Here is a 20,273-nt window from a genome sequence, read left to right as displayed (position 1 = left end):
ATCAGGGGGAAATTTATGGTGATATTAAGGTGTCTGAACCCAGAAGGAGCCTTAGACCCAAACAGCCTTAGTCCCTGCTTTGGGCACCGTGCTTTAGAGGAAGAATTGCAAACTTTTCTATAAAGGGCCAGATATTTTAGGCTTTGCGGGCCATACCCTCTGTCTGTGGTAACTTCCCAACCCCCAAGTTCCCCACCACTAAGGAAGGAAAGCAGCCATAGGCAATATGTAAACAAATTGGGAGTAGCTGTGTTCCAAAAAAATTGTAATTACAAAAACAGGCAGTGGGCTGGATTTGACCTGGGGGGCCATAGCTGCCTATCCCTCTGCTTTTGGTGGGTCCACTCTGGTCCTCCAGCAGCTGTACCCCCACCATGAAACAAAGACTCCTCTAAGGGCAGGCACATCCACCTGGAATTCACATCTCTCCTCTTCTACACCGTGACCCAGATACTCAGGATTCCTGCCCAAATAGCCTGGTTCCCACTTTCAGGGTCTGAATAGGCCTTTTCCTTGGTCCCATCATCCTGAGTGTGGACTCCAAAGCTGGCATACACATGTCTGGCCCAGAGGATCTTGTGTGTGTGTGTGTGTGTGTGTGTGTGTGTGTTGGGGGGTGGGCGTGGGGTACAGACGAAGCATGGGTGCAAAGACTGAGGTGCCCCCAAGTATGTGTGTGAAGCCTCTGCTCTGTGGGAGGCTGAAAGGGAGAAGTGGGGCGTGGCCTGTGGGCTGAGAGCCGAGGACACATGCTGCCCCAAGCTGGTGCAGAATTCTCAGGAGCCTGAGAATCCTGAATTCAAGCCTGATCTTCTAGGTTGTTGTGAAATCCTGTTTGTTAATGTAGGAGTATAAATCAGCTTTTTAACAGTTAGCACTTTTAAATATTTAAACACACGATACACAAGCCTCCATTTGTACCCCAGCTCTGGGCCCCACAAATAGTAGGGACAGGATAGCCTTACACCACAGGGTCAAGATTGCACAAATGAGGCCACACTTGCTGGAACAAAATGATTTTTTTCTTCCTCGTGCCTCAGGGAACGAGCCAGCAGCTACAGGAGAGCAAAGCCAGGCCCAGTCCAAGGTCTGAGAGGAAGTGAAGGGAAGGCCTAGAGAGGGAGATTTGGAGGGCCCCGTGTAGCCTCCAAGAATCCTACACAAGAATTCCTGGAGAAGAAGCATGTGGTAAGGTCACCCTGCCTACTGTGGTATAAGTTAAGTCTGGAAACAAAAAGATATTTCAAAGCCCAAGTTAGTAACGTAAGGCCTGAATGGAGTCACTAAACCGTAGATGCTCAGAGCTGGAAGGCAGCTGCCCAGCGGTCTAGTCTAGGAGATCTCAAACTACTACTCTGGGTTTCAGTCCTCTCCAGCCCTCTGCTTCTCTGCTCTGACCATTGCGGCTTGGCTGGCAGGTCAGCAACAGCTCCTACCTACACAAGAGGCCATAGGACCCCCGGAACCCAGGGGTGACAAGGGCATCCAAACCACCTGCCTCTAGGGCAATAGGTAGACTTGATATGCAGGAGCATATCAGCAATGACCATGGGAACTCCTGAATGTCTGGACTAAAGTAAGATCAGCTGTGGGTGGAGGGACAGAGCATTAGTAATGATGGAGATTGCATTTCTCATCAGTCCAGCAAGTTAAGGGCATAGGATCAGATTTATTCTGATTCAGAAAATTAAAACAGACTGATGTATTTTTAAGGAAATATTGTAGTGGAGTCAGTGTTTGCTACACATGTAAAGAAAGCCCTTGACGGGGCGCCTGGGTGGCTCAGTCGGTTAAGCAGCCGACTTTGGCTCAGGTCATGATTTCATGGTCCGTGAGTTCAAGCCCCACATCGGGTTCTGTGCTGACAGCTCAGAGCCTGGAGCCTGTTTCAGATTCTGTGTCTCCCTCTCTCTGAACCTCCCTTGTTCATGCTCTGTCTCCCCCTGTCTCAAAAATAAATAAAATGTTAAAAAAAAATTAAAAAAAAAAAAAAAGAAAGCCCTTGACTCAGACTGTGCTCAACAAATGGTAATCAAAATGACTACAGTTATTATTTCAAAAGTCTGTGGGAAACCCATCAAAAGGACAGAACCAGCGTAATCGATAAGAAAACAAGGCAGCAGGTGGCAAAGGAACATACGAATGGGAAAGTCCAAATATGTGAAGACAGTCAGTCTCCCTCAGTCTCCTGTGTCCTGCTCTTCCTAGCTCACTGCCTATTTCCAGCCCATCCTGGATTCTGTTACCTTCAGGGTCATGATAATTGTTTGCAGAACTTCTTCTTTTTTATTTTTTAAGTTATTTATCTTGAGAGAGAGGAGAGCACAAGCAGGAGAGGGCAGAGAGAAAGAAAGAGAGAGAATCCCAAACAGGCTGTGTACCATCGACCGTGAGCCCAGTCCCATGAACCCTGAGATCATAGCCTGAGCCGAAATCAAGTGTCAGATGCCCAACTGACAGAGCCACCCAGGCACCCCTGCAGACTTCCTTCTGAAACAAGTCTCATTCTGGTTCCGAGGTGTGGATTCTATCCCAAGTCAGGTCTTCCACTCCGTTGTTACATTGTCTATTCTGACTCAAACCTGAATTGGAGACATTCCTTACTAGACTTTTGCTCTTTCCCAATCACACAGATATTAGTATGTTCTAAACTCAAAGCCCCACCAAGGAAGAGGAAGAGAATATGGGTGGAGGGGTTGGGGTCTAGAAAGGAAGTGAGACTTTCAATGACTCAGTACCCAACAAGTACTGCAAACTTCATGGAAAATCTACACTTTGCAGCGAACTGCTAGGAGCTTATAAAGGATGCCTCTGATCTGCCTCGAGGAACTTGCACTCTACTTAGGGAGGCAAATATATAAATACAACAAAATATAATACTATAGGGAATGAAAGGCTAAATAGAGCATCAACCTTTAAAATGTGTAAAAGAAACTCAATTCAAAATATATGGAGTATTTGTGCCAGCCACTTCATAAATATAAATATGATTTGGTTCCAGCTTTCTAATACCTTATGTCCTCAGACATACCTTACGTCCTTATGTCCTCAGAACAATAAACAAATTGTTCCTTTTTGCCCCGTACTGGAAATATGGAAAAAAAATATAATTGTAGCAAACGTGCATTGCCACCAAACCCTAAAGGATATGAAAGTATAGAAAGCAAAAAATGAAAGTGACTACTCATTCTCTAAAGAAACCACTGTTAATGGTTTAGCATATAGCATTCCTAGTTTTCTTCCTTCATTCTTCCTCTGTATACACATGCACACGCACACACACACACACACACACACACACACACACAATTTAAGATAAACCATCGTATGTGTCATCAGTTTAGATAGATTGGTTTATATGCCCTTTTAAGTGGCTACACTCTCCCACTGCTTTTAGTTGGCTCTACATTTCACAGTAACAGACAATAATGCCACGAGATGAGCTGGTATAAAAGAACAGACACTTACTATTTCTATACAACTCTTCAAAATGAGCTTCAGTTTTATATTCCCTCCCACAGTGTATGGAGTATGCCTGTTTCCCTCATTCTGACAAAAGTGGGTGTTATCAGTGCTTTATATCTTTTATATTAAACAACAGTGCCTTCTTATTTGAACTTCTATTAAAAGGAAAGGTTGAGGGGCGCCTGGGTGGCGCAGTCGGTTAAGCGTCCGACTTCAGCCAGGTCACGATCTCGCGGTCCGTGAGTTCGAGCCCCGCGTCGGGCTCTGGGCTGATGGCTCAGAGCCTGGAGCCTGTTTCCGATTCTGTGTCTCCCTCTCTCTCTGCCCCTCCCCCGTTCATGCTCTGTCTCTCTCTGTCCCAAAAATAAATGAATGTTGAAAAAAAAAAAAAAAAAAGGAAAGGTTGAGCAATTATTTGTTCATATATTTATTGACCAAAGTATTGCTTCTCCCAGTTCCCCGCCCATCCCTATGGGGTTGTCCTTCTCTCTGCATTATGTAAATTGATCTTTCCTCTCTCATATTTATTTTAAAATTTACTCATTTTTTCTTCATGTTGGGTTTATATTGTCTTTGTGCAATTACAAATGTTTTCATGGAGTTCGATCTGTCAATCTTTGTTTTGTGATTTTTTTTTTTTTGGAGAGGGAGCAAGGGGGCGAGCAAGGGAGGGGCAGAGAGAGAGGGAGAGAGAGAATCTCAAGCAGGCTTCACGCTCAGCGTGGAGCCCAAAGCAGGGATTGATCCCACAGACCATGAGATCATGACCTGAGCCAAAATCGAGTCAGGCACTTAACCGACTGAACCACCCAGGTACCCCTCTGTCAATCTTCATTTATAGCTTCCGATGTAACCCCAGGAAGGAGGACATGGGCAGGAGCTATGGAAGATGTAAGAGGAGGGAGCAAAGGATTGAATCCGAGCAGCACAGCAGTATTAATGGTGAATGGAATGGGGCGGGGTGGGGTTCTGGCAGGGATCAGGCCGGCTTCCTCTGGGCAGTGAGTTTTGACAAGCGAAATATGTCAGTCAAAGACAAATACCACATGATTTCACTTATATGTGGAATTTAAGAAACAAAACAAAAGAGCAAGGGGAAAGAGAGAGAGAGAGAGAGAAACCAAAACACAGACTTAACTATGAGAAACAAACTGATGGTTACCAGAAGGGAGGGGGTGGGTTACTTACGAGGTGGGGATTAAGGAGGGCACTTGTGAGGAGCACAGGGTGATGCATGGAAGTGTTGAATCACTATATTGCACACCTGCAACCAATATTACACTGTTAACTAAGCGGAATTTAAATTAAAACTTTCAAAAAAGAGAGAAAGTGAGTTTTGAGATAGGCTTAGAAAGAGGGTCTGGGCATTGACAAGGTGCAGAAGGAAAGTCAGAAACGTACACTGTAGCCAGTCCTCAGTGAAGTTTCGAGGGCAGAAATGGTCACCCTGGGTACTCATGGGGAACAAGAGTGACTGATGGGCCTTTAGGGGCATCATAGCAACTAAGAATCGCCACATGGGTGGAGATGTGAGGACACCCATTTTTGGTTAATAAGGGAGGATTTAAATGCCAGTCCTGGGTCACCTTGATTTACAGGGGCCTGAGAAGGCAAGATCTAGCTCTGTTTTAAACCCAAGGGGAGACCTGAATCCCTAAAGGTGGGGAAAACTATACTTATTAACCCAAGATTTGGTCAGAAACCATATGCTTTAGTGATTTGTCTGAGGTCAAAATTCAGAAGACCATTCTGCTAAAGGAGGAAATAAAAATGAAATATGTAACGGAGGCACTGCCACTGTCCAGACAGAAACCTGGGTCGAGGCCTGTGCCTCAGAAGCACCCCCTGCCTGGACTGGGGGAGAGCCTGCACCGCAGGAGGCCAGGGGGAGCAGCGCCCTCTGGTGGTGGTTGGCGGGAGGCTCAAGACCTGGTAGACTCCTGGGAGGGTGCTGTCTTCCCCTTCCTCAGTCTTTTCTTGGGATAAGGATTGTCTCAGGAAAGTTGGGTGGATGGGTAGGGAGAGAGGAATGAATCTATAACCTAGCTCAGTGTGGAAATAGGTATGGACCCCAAAGCAGGAGAACACCAGGGAAAGTCAAATGGAAACATGCAGAATATGGTGGAAGAAACACTCTAAGTATGGCCAGATAGATTTTCCTTGCTTGTCCCCACACGCATGCATTCCTAAGGCCTGGCACCTCCCCAGCTTGCTTTGTGGGACCCGGTTCAGGCCTTAACTTGGTTTAAGAGAAAGGGGCTCTTTGTTCACGTGCCTCTAGGCAGAGGAAGGGATGGGCTTTTTCAGCCTATGTCAGCCTGGGAACACATAGGAGGCCTGCGAAGAAAGGCCCATCTACAAGGGAAGAGAGGCCCATCTACAAGGAAAGAGAGGAGACAGCAGGTTCACAGAGACATATTTGCTCCTTGGTGGGAAGAGTACACCAGCAAGGCACCCAAAGAGCTTAAATGGAAAGACCCAGCCCAAAACGAACTAGGGAGGAACCAACAGAAAGAGATGCCCAGATGCACACCTCGTCCAAGAACCCCTTCTGCATGAGAAGTCACTCTCCAACCTGAACTAAAAGTCTCTTGTACATCCTTCTGGACTTTGTGTGTGAGACTGGACTCTTTAGTAAAGTAGTTGCATAATGGACTCTAACCCTCCCCCCCCCCTTCCTTTGGAATGCAAGGTCTAGACTGCTTCTGGCTCCCACCATGTCATCAGGACGTGTGCTTCAGACAAAATAGGATCTCACTAAGTGATCGTTAAGTAAGCAAGTGCATGAATAAATGAATAGGTGGTCCATCTGTGTTCTTCCAGCCAGCCCCTGTACCCAGTAGGTCCATCGCTGGTAGTTCATTGTTGATAAATGGATGAATGAATGAGTGACCTCTTGGGAACCCAGATTTGGTGGTTACTAGACTGGTGGTAGGCTGCAAGATGTTGCATAAAGGCTTGCCGGGGCTGAACCACCTGTGAGAAATTTGCTCAGATACAGGATGTGGGCTGAGAGTTCTTATGTTCCTACTTTCAAGGGTGGGTTTTGGGCACTGAAAGTGCCTCTGCTTTGCTAGTGGGGCCAGTGCGGGGGCTGCCAGAGCTGCAGAACTGAGAGCTGGGGGAGGAAGGAGGAAAGGGAGGATGTAAGCACCAGCCAGAGATGAGAAGGAAGCCACGGTCAGGGGCTCATGCCATAGAAAATGGGGCCAGGACCCTGGAGAGAGCCTGAGATAGTCATTCATCACCTACCCATGGACCTGCCCCAACTCTTTGCAGACAGAGGCTAGAAAAGGTCTTTAAAGAGTGGGAATAATAGGGTTACCTTTCCTATGGGATCGTTTGTGGAGATTAAATGTGACTGTGTGTGTGAAGCATAGTGTCTGGCTCAGAATGTACACTCGATAAATGTCCAGTATTATTTCCCAATACATTCTGGATGCTCACTTCAATTTTCTATCACGCCGATAAAGAAGGGAGGTGGAAAGTTGTGAGGAGCCCAAACCTGTCACATCGGGGTGACCATCCTATGGAATGAGCAGCCACTGCCTAACTTTGAGGCCCTGGCTGCAGGGAACCTGGGCTGGATGGCCCCAGTGGTGGTTCCCTGAGTCACAAGTTGGCTTCGGAACAGAGGTGGAGCCAGAACGTGGGTGCAGATCATTCACCAGGAATCGTCACCTGCAAAAGGCCGGGGAGGAGGCAGGACCGGGCAGGGGGGAAGCAGAGTCCTGAGGCAACCCTGACAAAGCTTTGGCCAGCCTGGCCGGGAGCTCCAGAACAAGTGCTGTCTGCCAGAGCTGGTCTGCCTCATTCAGACTAAAATGCCTGGGCCTTTATACTCCCACCTCGTTCAGTCACCTCGTAAGGGCATGACCTTGGGAAAAAGCACTATCTGCATGGGAACAGACTCTGGGAACCCCAGCAGCAGGAACCTGTCTGCCGAGGCCCCCCTGCAAGTCCCTGGAATGAGTACTTGTGGAGCAAAGAGGCCTTTTGTGACCCTCGGCCCCTTGTCGCCTGACACACTCAGAAGCAGATGTTTTCTACCTCAGTTATTCTTGGATGAATCCCATTTGCCTAAGTGTTGCTGTTCACAACACAGTTTCGCCAGACGTGGTCTCATCCTGTTGCAGGCTGGCGAGAGGGGCCTTGGGGGAAATCTGAGGCAGAAATCAAAGTGGGTGGTGGGGAGAACCAGAAAGCTCATCCCTCTGGCTTGTGATGGAGTGGGTCTCAGTCCTTCTAAATGGTCTGAACCACTGGGGCGTGAAAGACATTTCCCAGCTAGTCTGAGGAAGGGTATTGGAGAGGGTGCTGGCTGAAGAAGTCTGTATTCTAAGGAACTGAGGGGGAGGGAGTGTTCAGAGGCGCTAAGCTGGGGAAAGGTGATACAGCTTGAGCGTGAAGATCAGCCTAAGAGCCCCAAACTCCTGGGCATTATCTTAGCTCCAGCCACAGCTTTGTTTTAGGCAAGTTATTCCCCCACTCTGAGGTTCAATTCCTCGGCCACATGTCAATGAACTCACACTCAACTTGGTGTCCTAGGAACTGACACGGAGGCCGAAATGCACTACACATTGAAGAAGTGTTTACGGCCACTTCCAGGTACGACTGAGTAACCCTCATGCCATAAACTAGAAATCTAGCTTAAATATATGGAACCACGTTTTCAGGCAGTGGGCAACACAGAGTGCGGGACGGTGAACCCTGAGGGAAGGAAAACAAGTGAGGGGAGGCCCCCTGCTACCCTGGACTTCTGCCTTGGGGCAACTCCAGACCACAACGCGAAGCAGGGGAACCTGTAAAGAGGGTGGATCATCTCACTGAGCTGAGAAGGCGAAGACAGGAGTTGGAAGAGGCTGTTTGAAATTGTGCCAGAGAATACCAGAGCTAAGGGAGTGATACAGGAACAGAGCTTCGGAAACCTGTATGGGGTTCCCTTGGATCTTCTGCTGAATGCAAAGCTGTCCCTACACAGCGTGAAACTCCAGAAGAATAGACAAAGAGCAGTTACAAAAACAGACAGACGGACAAACAAGACCACCACCAGAGAGCTGGATACTGAACAAACACCAGAGCTCGCAAAGGGCTGGGAGGTACTTGATATAAGACTGGCCAGGGTGGAAAGTGTTTGTTGAGCAGCTAGGAAATTAAATTGGGATCTCAGAAGGTTCAATGCTCAGTAAAGGGCACATTGGGACTCAAAGACATCTCTAGACCTTCCCGGACAAAGCTTAAACACAAACTGCAAAATGCTCAAGTCAATGTGTAAGTAAATGCGCTGCCCACAAAATCTAGACATTCAACAACATAACAGTTACAATGTTCCGTGTCCAGTGATAATTATTAGATATGCCCCAAAACAAGCAGAAAATGTGACACAGGAGGGGCGGGGGAGGGGGGTGGGGGGGGAATCTGTCAATGGAAACAGTCTCCAAAATGACAGAGATTAACAAACAAGGGCCTTGGGGCAGCTATTGTAACTGTGCTCAAGGATGTAAAGGGAAACATGAATACAATGAAGAGAGAAACCAAGAACAAAAGGAAACTCAAGAGCCACAAAGTGAAATGTTCAAAATGAAAAAGGCACTGGGTGGGCATAAAAGTAGATTCGATTTTGAGGAGGAAAATACCAGTAAACTTCAAAGCAGAGTGATGGAAACCATACAAAATAACAACAAAACAGGAGCTGAGTCACGCAGGCGCCCTGTAGGTCACTTTAAGGATTTTGGCTTCTACTCTGGGTACCTTAGACACCACTGGAGAGTTTTGATGGCAGAGGGATACCATCTGGTATACCTGTCAGTGGAAGCTCTCTGGTCGCTATATTAAGAATAAGCCACAGAGGGAAAAGGCTAGACACAGGTGGTCTGTTCAGTGAATGCTGCTATATTCTGAGTGAGAGATGATGGTGCTTAATCCAGGTTAATATCAGGACAATGAGAAATGGTTGAAATCTGAGATATCGATATCTATATCTATATATAGATATATATAGGTATATAGATACATAGATATAGATATATAGATATATATTTTTTTTAATGTAAGCTTTAAGCCCCATATGGAGCTTGAGCTCATGACCCCAAGATTGAGTGTAGCCTGCTTTCCCAACTGAGCCAGTCAGGTACCCCTGAGATATATTTTGATCATAGAGCAGACAGGGTTTTTTCATGCACTAGATTTAGAATGAAGAGTGATATCAAGTTGTATACACTGAGCCATTACCCATTTCTTGAGAGCAAGAACTATGTATCAGTTAGGATTGCATTTAGGTATGTGTAACCAAAGGCCCAACGACCTAAACAAATGGAGGCTTATTTGTTTCACATGACTGGTGGGACCAAGGTCGGTCAGCTACTTGAGGTTACCATCAGTATCCCAGGCTCTTGCTATCTTTCTGTTAAGCTATACTTTAACAGATTTTATCTTTGCCCTCTTCTTCTGCCTCCTGGTCCCAAGGTGGCTGCTGTACTTCCAGGCATATTATCAGTATTCCAGGAAAGAAAAAATAACAAAGGTACAAAAAGGACCCTGCCAGCTGAGTTTGTCCTTTTTTAACCCAAGAAAGCAAAAGCTTTCCTGGAAGCCACATCCAGCAAACTTCCCCTAATATTTCATTGGGTCATGTCGCCAACCTTAGGAGAATGAGATTACTATGTGTGGTCTAGGCAAATTGCAGTTCATTCTTTATGGCCAGAGTAGGAGGCCTTCTCTCCCTACAGTCAAAAGATTTCTGCTATTAGCTGAACAAATGAGGTTCTACTAGCAGAGTGGATGGGGCATACTTCAGGAAGAATGTTAGAAGAGTGATGGCCGATTTCTACCATCGATTGATTGGTTTTTGTAATTTTGTTTAAAAAAACAACCCTCCCCCAACCCCGTGTTTGGCAGGTATATGTAATAAACACTCCCTGCTACCATGTTGGCATGATGGCGTAGTGGTTTTGAAAGACTTCATAAATAAGCTCCTGAAAGAAAGACTGGAGAGACGTGGAGGGGGAAAGGGTGGGCATGATCGGTCTTAGATTGTTTAAAAAATGGCCTGTGAGGGGAGCAGTGCACTGGAGATTCGTGAAGTCTGCGAAGCAGGTAGGCCAGTCCGGCTGTGGGTTTGGCCATCTCATTCATTGTAGGTTGTGTTGAGATAAAAGGGAAGTGCAGAGGGAAGAACCGGTGGAGCCATGAAGGGAAAGAAATGCATGTTATATTAAAGCTGGGGGCAGGGGCGCCTGGGTGGCGCAGTCGGTTAAGCGTCCGGCTTCAGCCAGGTCACGATCTCGCGGTCCGTGAGTTCGAGCCCCGCGTCAGGCTCTGGGCTGATGGCTCGGAGCCTGGAGCCTGTTTCCGATTCTGTGTCTCCCTCTCTCTCTGCCCCTCCCCCGTTCATGCTCTGTCTCTCTCTGTCCCAAAAATAAATAAAAACGTTGAAAAAAAAAATTAAAAAAAAAAAAAAAAAAAGCTGGGGGCAGAATTCCTTTTAGAGGACTTTTGTTGTTATTGTCAGCAAAAGCACTCGCCTGGCACTCAATTCTGAAAAGCTGGGTCCCAGGATCTGGTTCAGAGAGCAAACCATGACACAAAGAAAGCAAAATTCCTTTTTGAGTTTGGGCTGGTTGCACAAGAGGGGGGGTAAAGGGATCCCGGGGATCTGAAAGGAAAGGGGAAAATTAAGATGGATGGGAGAGAAAGTTCCATAACTGTCAGCCAATGGACATTATACCGTGTCCTTGTTTTACAGGGAAGGCGTCCCATAGCTTTCAAATGAAAGAGCCAGGGTTTAAACACAGAAATTCAAAAGCCTGAAAACAACAACAACAACAACAACAACAACAAAAAACCCCAGAACCAAACAAAAGCCTGGTGCTCCCTCTCTCCACCTGCAGCCCCACCCCAGGCAGCATGGAGGCAGTTAGTTGGTCATTCACAAACCCTCTGATCTCCATCTATGGAAAGACTTTGCGGTGAAGGCCACCTCAGTCGTGAACTCAGATGCTGGGTGCTCTGGCAGGAAGCTCTACTAACTATGACCTTGGGGAACAGGCAGTTTCCTCTGGTTAGTGCTGTGGGTGATGGTTCCACCTCCTTCCCCAAGCAAGCTGGTAAACAGCCTTAGCCCCACCTTCCACCCCCAGGTCTCCAGCAGCCCGGCTTCTGTTACTCGGGCAACTGATAAGCAGGGGGCTGGTGTCTGGGCCCCTATAGAATAAGTACCAATCTGAATATGGTTTCCTTTGGGTTTTGTTCTTCCTTGAATATTACCAAAAGAAAAAATAATGAGGAAGGCAAAAGCAAAACAAAGCGGTTTTTAATTTCACGGCCCCATTCGCCCTGGGAACCTGATGCTCATGATTTCCCATGTCTTCACACCTTGGTTGCTGCTCAGACCTCCCACCTCTCATGTGGTCCATCGGGTGCTGAGTATTATACCTTCGGCTTCCTCTCAGCAGCAAGCACACTAGGGAGTTCTGTTGCGTGCACCACTGTATATGTGATGTAATATTAGTTCACACACTCCACTTATTCAGAGCATTTTCACAACTGGTCTCCCCTGGTCTTCGCAAGAAGCCTCCAGGTTACGTTGGGTGTGGAAAGTCCTCTGAGAGCTGAGATGGCGCCTCTTTCGATCGGAGTTCAGGTTTGCATGGCTTAACCTGCAGCACCCAGCAGCATGTCTGGGACTCAGGAGACGCTCAGCAAAGGACAGCTGCAGAAGAGCGGTTAGAGTGACAGGTAAAGCAAGCTGAGAAGAGAAAAAGTAATGAAGTAGGCTGTGGCCCTTCTCAGCTCTTCATCAGGTCCGGAGAGGGCACCCGCTGAGGCTGAGGCTAACCCTTACCCTTGAGACGGTATCTGATTTCAAGGGTGCAGGCTCCCTCAGGGCACCCACTTTGAATGGCTCTGTTCGGTAGAGTCCGGTTTTGGAACAGGTGTCAATTTGTTACATATAGTTAAACAGACCCATGAGCACCTGTATGAGTGTTTGTGTGCATCCATACACACATCTATGTACATCATCTCTTTAAGTATGATCAAGACTTAAGATGGAATGATTTTCTCTGCAGGAGCCAAAGGGAAGAGAAGAGAGCCATCTCTGAGACCCAGATGGGAGCCCGTGGTTGTGAGGGTAATGCTAGTCCTACCCCCCAGGCTCTCTACCCAACCACCTTTCTCTCTTCCTTCCAGGTCCCTGCCCACTGTGACCTTCCCCCACTCTTCCTCCCTTTCTTCACATGCTTGTCTTTCAAAGCCTTTCATCATTTCCTCACGATGGCCACGACCACAGTTGTTCAACTCCTTCCTGGGCTGGGCAGGGACAGAGGGGGTTGAAACACGGGGTCATGGAAGCCATACCTTGCTGGGCTTTGTTATTTGGGTGAATGTGGTCAGGACAGCTGGGTGTTGGTGTCATTAATCAGTCAGTGAACAAATATTTATCATTTCCATGTTCTAGGGCTATGCTAAGTACTCACTGTTCTTTGTTGTCTCTGCTCATTAAGTGAATAAAGGGGAAACAATAGAAGATGGTTCTTCATCAGATCCCTTCATTGGGCTGAAGACAGGGGTTTGGACAGAACCATCTAGGGCTCTGATCCTGACAGCCACTAACTAGTTGCGACAAGACTTCACCACCACCCCTACACCCCACCCCTGCCCCTGCCAGGGAGGCCAGGGACTGGAAGGCTCTCGTTCTCAAGGTGGGGATTTTCCACTGTGCCAGCAAAGGTGCCAGAGCCTGACAGGGACAGCCTGGGGCATAGGAATGCCTCGGATACAGTCTTTTCCAACTTGACCTTCTATAATTCTAAGTAATTTCTGTCAATAAGTGGCCAGAATATGGTGGTTAATAAGACAAATGGAATTCAAGCAGGCAATAAAAATATTTCACTGCAATTCAGGCAAGGAGAAGAGAGTTTTGATTCAAATTAGTCAATTAAAATTCATGTGGGAGAGGCTTGGCTGGCTCAGTTGGTGGAGCATCTGATTCTTGATCTTAGGGTTGTGAGTTCAAGCCCCACGCTGGGTGTAGAGATTACTTACAAATAAAAAAATCTTTAAAAAAATAAAATTCATGTGGACGGTACCTTGGTAAACGATAGAGGTTACCATTCGAAAAATCAAAACAGTGATAGAAGATGCACAATATTCTGAGAAAGGTATAGGACTAAGACTTTATTACCGTAAGAAGGATTCAACTTATTAATGAAGGGTTCATCTAGAATGTTCTTGGAATTATTGTGCAAGCCTTGTTTCCCCATCCAGAGTCTCAGACCAAGCCCTGATTCTGAAATGTCAGTTACTGCAGTCATGGGACTGAGATGGTTTATAAGTTTCCCTTGGTCGGATGAGAAACACATGTAGTTCAAATTGTACAAAGAAATTGTACAAAGACACAGGGTGACAATAAAGGCATGAATACAGGATCAATACCTTGATAAACTGTGTTCATTCAGGTAGAGTAATTTGTCTTTGTGATGCTGCTTTGGTTGTACTGTGTCACCTTACCACATTTAGCAGGCTGGAATGTTTGATTTACAAGACTTGTCTACCTGTTTGAAATATTTTGCTTATTAGATTTGTAAGTCTTCCCTGCCAGAAGTTGGAAGCATTGGAGAAAATCAGGTATTTAACATTTCTAATTGTAGGTAGAGATGTCTAATAATCTTTGATGATTGACAAAGCCCTCCCTGATCTTTGAGTCCCCTTCTTTCCTCCTACAATGGTGAATGGTGGGTTCATTTCCCTAGCGTGACAGAACTATATGTCTGCCTTATCTCTGGAGGTATCACTTACATCTCCATACTTCCAAGACCTGTGACACTTACTATGATGAGGCTTTGTCCCATATAGGAAACAACAAATGACAAAAACCCTCATACATAGTTGGAATTCCTCAGCAAGGAAGGTAGGGAATTTGGGGAACAATGAGAAGATTGGCCTACTCTAATCACACAGGCTATCTGTCTGAGAGCACTATGGAAGTAGGAACCTGGAGTAGTGTAATCAAGGGGTTAGGACTGTAGTTCAGTTCAACAAATACGTGTTGACCACATGTTAATGTTGTAGTCATACTGCTGGGAATTTATTCATATTTGATTTTTTAAATTTTTTTTAACATTTATTTACTATTATTGGGAGACAGAGAGACAGAGCGTGAGCATGGGAGGGCCAGAGAGAGGAGGAGATACAGAATCTGAAGCAGGCTCCAGACTCTGAGCTGTCAGCACAGAGCCCAACGCAGGGCTTGAACTCACAAACTGTGAGATCATGACCTGAACCAGAGTGGGATGCTCAACCGATTGAGCCACCCAGGCGCCCCTAGAAAGGTTTTGTAAAAAGTAAGTAGACATTGTTAGGTGAAAGAAGTCAATCTTAAAAGTCTACCTACTGCATGATTTCCATTCTATGGAATTCTGGAAAAGGCAAAACTGTGAACACAATAAAAGGATCAGGGGTTTCCAGGGGTTTCACGGGAGGGAAGGAGGGTTGAGTAAGTCGGTGGAGCATAGGCTTGGGAGCGGGGTTTAGGGCAGTGAAACCATTGCATATGATACTGTAATGATGAATACGTGTTACTGTACATTTGCCCAAACCCACAGAAAGTATGGGACAGAGAGTGAACACTGATGCAAACTATAGACCTCACTTAATAATAGTGTATCAATATTGCCTTATCAATTCTAACAAATGTACCACACAAATACAAGGTGTTAATAATAGGGAAAACTGTGAGGGTGAAAGCGAGGGAATATTCTCTGCACTGTACTTTCCTTTCGATTTTCGTGTACCTGACATTGCTCTAAAACTTAGTGTATTACATTTTTTAAGCAAATAGAATTTTCCAAATTCATTTTATCTCCCAGTCCTAGTTCCTGGAGATTATGAGACTGTATTTTACCAGCCAAAATGCAAGTTTCTCCTTCATGTTTCTAGACTGCTATGTGTTTCTTTTTTTTTTTTTTTAATTTTTTTTTTCAACGTTTATTTATTTTTGGGACAGAGAGAGACAGAGCATGAACGGGGGAGGGGCAGAGAGAGAGGGAGACACAGAATCGGAAACAGGCTCCAGGCCCTGAGCCATCAGCCCAGAGCCCGACGCGGGGCTCGAACTCACAGACCGCGAGATCGTGACCTGGCTGAAGTCGGACGCTTAACCGACTGCGCCACCCAGGCGCCCCAAGACTGCTATGTGTTTCTATTCATCCCAGTACCTCTGCATTATATTTTCCCCAGAGGAATGTAAACTCTGTGAGGGCAGGGACCATGCCTAAGTCAGCTTTGGGAGATCCTGTCAGTTTTCTGCTCAGACCTCCCAATGGCTCCCCATTCCAACTGCTTTACATATATTAACTCATTTAATCCTTAGAACAGCAATCCTTAGGAAGTAGGTGCCCTTCTTAATCCCACCAGATAATAAGAAAACAGAATCAGAGAGGTTAAGAAGCTTGGGCAACTGAACAAAGCTGGTAACTGGCAGAGCTGGGATACCAACCCAAGGTAGTCGGACTTCAGAGTTTGCAGAAAAAGTACCAGAAAACTCCCAATTTTTTTATGCTGTAGGTCACACACATTTTTGGGTTTGTGTAATGATTTTAGGGTGCCTCAATTATGTCTTTTTAAAAATGTTTACTTTTTTTTGAGAGAGAGAGAGAGAGCACAAGGAGGGGAGGGGTAGAGAGAGAGGGGGACAGAGGATCTGAAGTGGGCTTTGCCCTGACAGAAGAGAGCCCGATGTGGGGCTCGAACCCACACACTATGATATCATGATCTGAGCTGAAGTCGGACGCTTAACTGAGTCACCCAGGCGCCCCTCAGTTATGTCTTTTTAAAAATGCAGCAATAGAATGGAAGAAAAAAGGAGAACTATCTTGCAAAGAGTAGGAGTGGTATTGTCCTGTGAAACTTCTGTAGTTTTTGTATATTACATGCGTGTGTATTTGTGTTGGAAGCCATGTAAAATGTATTTAGAAAGCTCACTGCCTTAATCTGTCAAGAGAGCCATTACCTCAGGTAGCAAGAGGTGCTCCCGGCTCCTGCCAGCCACACCGGGCTCCTGCCTCCTTACTCTGAGAGCACGTTGGCTTTGTTCTGTGCATGTGCTGGCTTTGCCTCCGCAGCTCTTGCCCTCCTCAAACCCAGTGATGGCCAGAGGCAGAAAAACACCATCCCTTCTAGGGAAACCCATACCAGACATCCCCAGCAGATCACTCCTCAACTAGAACAGATAATGTCCTTACCAGCCAGAGCTGGGTCACATGCCCACTATAAACGAGGCTCAAGAAAGGAGACTGGGGCTACGATGCTCAGGTTCCACCCATGTGATACAACTCTGGCCAAAGGCTGCCAGCAAAGTAAAAGGCAGAATGGGTGTTAAGCAACCTCAGTAGAACCCAGGGGAACAAAACGTTTCAAGTGATTTTCTGTCTCCGTAGAGATGGAAGTTTAGGGCAGACTACCCTTCGACTCATTCATTCATTTATTCACTCAAGTATTTACTGATTACCTAGTGTGTGCCTACACTGTTACCAGGCCCTGGGGACACAGAGTTAGGCAAAAGAGACACAGCTGATGCCTCTTGGGGAAAACTCTAGAAAAGGAAAGTGTAGTTGAGTAGTCTCAAGGTTAATCCAAATATAGAGCACAAACTCCTGTCTCAAAGGGAGAGATTTGAGACCTTCGGCTCCAGAAGCTCTTTGTTGTAATATAAAAGGTCATCTTTGTTTCCATTATTCAGATGTTCTTTACTAATCCTGGTCATTATTGCTTTTTCCTGGCGGATCTATGGGTTACTGTCCTAATCATGTGTCACAGGCGATCAGAAGCCAAGACTCCAAGATGGTTTGAAGGCTAGATAGTTGAGCTTCTGTTCACCTCAAGCCTTGAAGAGGAATTGTACGGGACTACTGATAATGTTATTCTGTACTGGAGAGCCCATCCTTTGGAGATGATTTTGATTTTGTTGTTGTTCTGGTGTCTTGGCACCAAAGGACAAGATCACATCCTGTGTGGGGGTCAGCATTCTCCCCTGTGTGTAATAGACATTGTCATCGTCAATCATTCTAGATATGTGAGTTTGGAGGCAGGGATGGACCCCAGGGTATTTCTATCGCAGCTAGGTCAACTGGCCCCTGCAACAGGGAAGGCAGGCAAGGAAGTGTCCAGGAGAGGACCCGTCTGCAGACCCAAGAGCAGTGATACTTCGCTTTTAAATTCCCTCTTTGGTAATATCCTTCTCGTGTCACTGAGCCTTCAGCATAGTCTTAACAAACCTTATTTCCTGATCTTAGCAATCACCTTATGGAACCAGAGATAGGGTCAATATCAGGTTGGACAGAACGGCACAGGGGAGAGCAGGAGCAGTCTGTCTTGAGGCAAATGGGCATAACTGGGGAAGGAGAAAGTAGTAGTTGGATCCCAATGACAAACTCTAATGACAAGCAACTACCCAGAATTGGTCTGCAGACCTTGTAAACACTCTTTAAGCATTTCTCAGAAATACCTGGAAACAGGAGCCTGGGAAAAGACAGTATTTGTGCCATGAAAAGAGACGGAGTTGAGGCCACAGTGATTTGGGCAATACAGGGATGTGTGAAGTTTGGACATTCGGATTACCAATCTATTCTTTCCAGCGCTCACAACCACCTGCAAGATGATTGTACCATCTTAGAGGAGAGCAAGGCTCAGGGGAATGCCACCCTTAGGCTACAGGGCAAGTAAGCAGGTGGGGTTGGGTCCAACGTCAGTCTATTCCGCCATGCTACCTCCCTGGATAAAACTCACTTGGGAGCTTCCTTCCGAGACCTCCGAGAAAGAAAAGCTCATGTCATTTTCTTCCACTCCAGGGCCAGACTTTGGGAGAATAACCTGAGGAATAGGTGGGGAATGGCAACTACAGGAAGAAAAGAAGAAAAAGAAAACAAACAAACACCTTTCACTTAGAAACTGAGGTCTCTTGTTGTATCGTGTAACTTCCCACTTCCTCATACAAATCAGCATCTCTTTTTTTCTCCTTCAAATAAAGTTCTCTTTTCCCTTTTGAAGCCAGTCTCATACCTAAGCCTTCTCCCTTCCTCTCAGACCTTGATCCACCTGTCACTCTCTCTCTCTCTCTCTCTCTCTCTCTCTCGTACATTATATCTTGTCCCTGCTTCCCATCCCTATGCATATAAATATCTTCTCATCTTTCCCAGTTTAACCCACTGCTTCAAACCCATATGTCCCTCTAACTATGCCACAATTAACTTTCCTACAGTTATCTGTACCTTCTCATTCTCAACTGGCTTATACCTCCATTTATGTCACCCTACTGTCCTGATGAGTATTTTTTTTTTCAACGTTTATTTATTTTTGGGACAGAGAGAGACAGAGCATGAACGGGGGAGGGGCAGAGAGAGAGGGAGACACAGAATCGGAAACAGGCTCCAGGCTCTGAGCCATCAGCCCAGAGCCCGACGCGGGGCTTGAACTCACGGACCGCGAAATCGTGACCTGGCTGAAGTCGGACGCTTAACCGACTGCGCCACCCAGGCACCCCCTGATGAGTATTTTTTAAAGTCTCTTAAAATTGAACTCCGGGCACATGGGTGGCTCAGTCATTGAGCATCTGACTTCAGCTCAGGTCATGATCTCAGAGTTCGTGAGTTCGAGCCCCATGTCGGGTGAGCTTGAGCCCCGAATCAGGTGAACACGAGCCCCCTTTCAGGTAAAAACACGAGTCCCACTTCGGGTGAGCCCCAAATTCTATCTATCTCTTTCTGCCCTTCACTCCCTTGTGCCCTCTCTCTCTCTCTCTCTCTAAGAAAAATGAAACATATAGAAACATATAGAAAAATGCATAGAACTGGACAATACAAAGAATGATCACACGGTGAACACATTTATGTATCTGCCACTATGTTAAGAATGAGGACATTCCAGCACCCAGAAGCCCTATGGTATCCTTCCAGTCATTATTTCCTCCTTCCTCCATAAATCTGCCATCATCCTGGCTTTTCATACTATATATATTAGTTTTGCTTGTTTTTAACTTTATATATTGATGGAACCTTACATTATGTGCTCTTTCATGTCTGGTTCTTTGGCCCAACGTCACATTTGTGTGACTAGCCATGTTGTGTGCCACAGTGGTTTATTGATGTTTTTCACTGCTGCATAGTACTCCATTATAAGAATATGCCACAGTCCATCCATTTCACTTTTTATGGACACTTGAGATTATTTCCAGTGTGAGGCTATTTCAGGTAGGCTTTCCATGAATATTTGTGTATGCCTTTTTAGTTGTACACGTGCACATATTTCTTTGCCTGTTTTTAAAGGGAGGAAATGATTTGGTCTGGACCGCCATAAAATAGGTTGAGAAAATTAAGGCACGACAATATTCAACCGACTGGACACATTGATCATGAACAACTGTTGTACTTACACAGAGATGCATAAGACACCAGCCAAGAGGAGATACTTGGGGAGGAGGTGTCCTTGCGTGTGGGAACACACAGAGAATAGGGAACAGAAACAGACTGTGTAATTAAGTACAAAATTGCATATGCCCAGAGTAGAGGCCAACTTTTAGAACCTCCTGGCAAAGACTAGACAGTTTAATACCAGGGCTGGATTCTCCACTCCTGCTCACCCACCCTGTCTGTGACAGGAGAGGTACCTGGAGGCCATGTGTGGGTGACAGAAAGGAGGTGTAGGTCTGAGGGTCCTTTCTATAGAGCCCAGACATATTTCTGCCAGTGTCTTCTGCCTTGTGCCTCTCACACGTGAAACTGAGGCTAAAACCTCTGTGAATGCAGAAACTTCAG

General features: G+C 46.1%; 1 long non-coding RNA gene across 1 annotated transcript; it reads left to right on the top strand.

The window, feature by feature from the left end:
* The first annotated feature begins 11,906 nt into the window (after positions 1 to 11,906).
* Positions 11,907 to 18,509, top strand: LOC147578239 (uncharacterized). The gene is made up of 3 exons (XR_015254233.1): positions 11,907 to 12,201; positions 12,534 to 12,595; positions 18,312 to 18,509. It is a non-coding gene; the product is annotated as an uncharacterized LOC147578239 (long non-coding RNA).
* Positions 18,510 to 20,273: the final 1,764 nt, after the last annotated feature.

This window comes from Puma concolor, chromosome C1, assembly GCF_028749965.1.
Source record: "Puma concolor isolate L17-30 chromosome C1, mPumCon1.1.hap2, whole genome shotgun sequence".
Lineage (NCBI taxonomy): Eukaryota > Metazoa > Chordata > Mammalia > Carnivora > Felidae > Puma > Puma concolor.
Note: the sequence above shows the minus strand (reverse complement) of the source record. Positions and strands in the feature narration are given on the sequence as shown.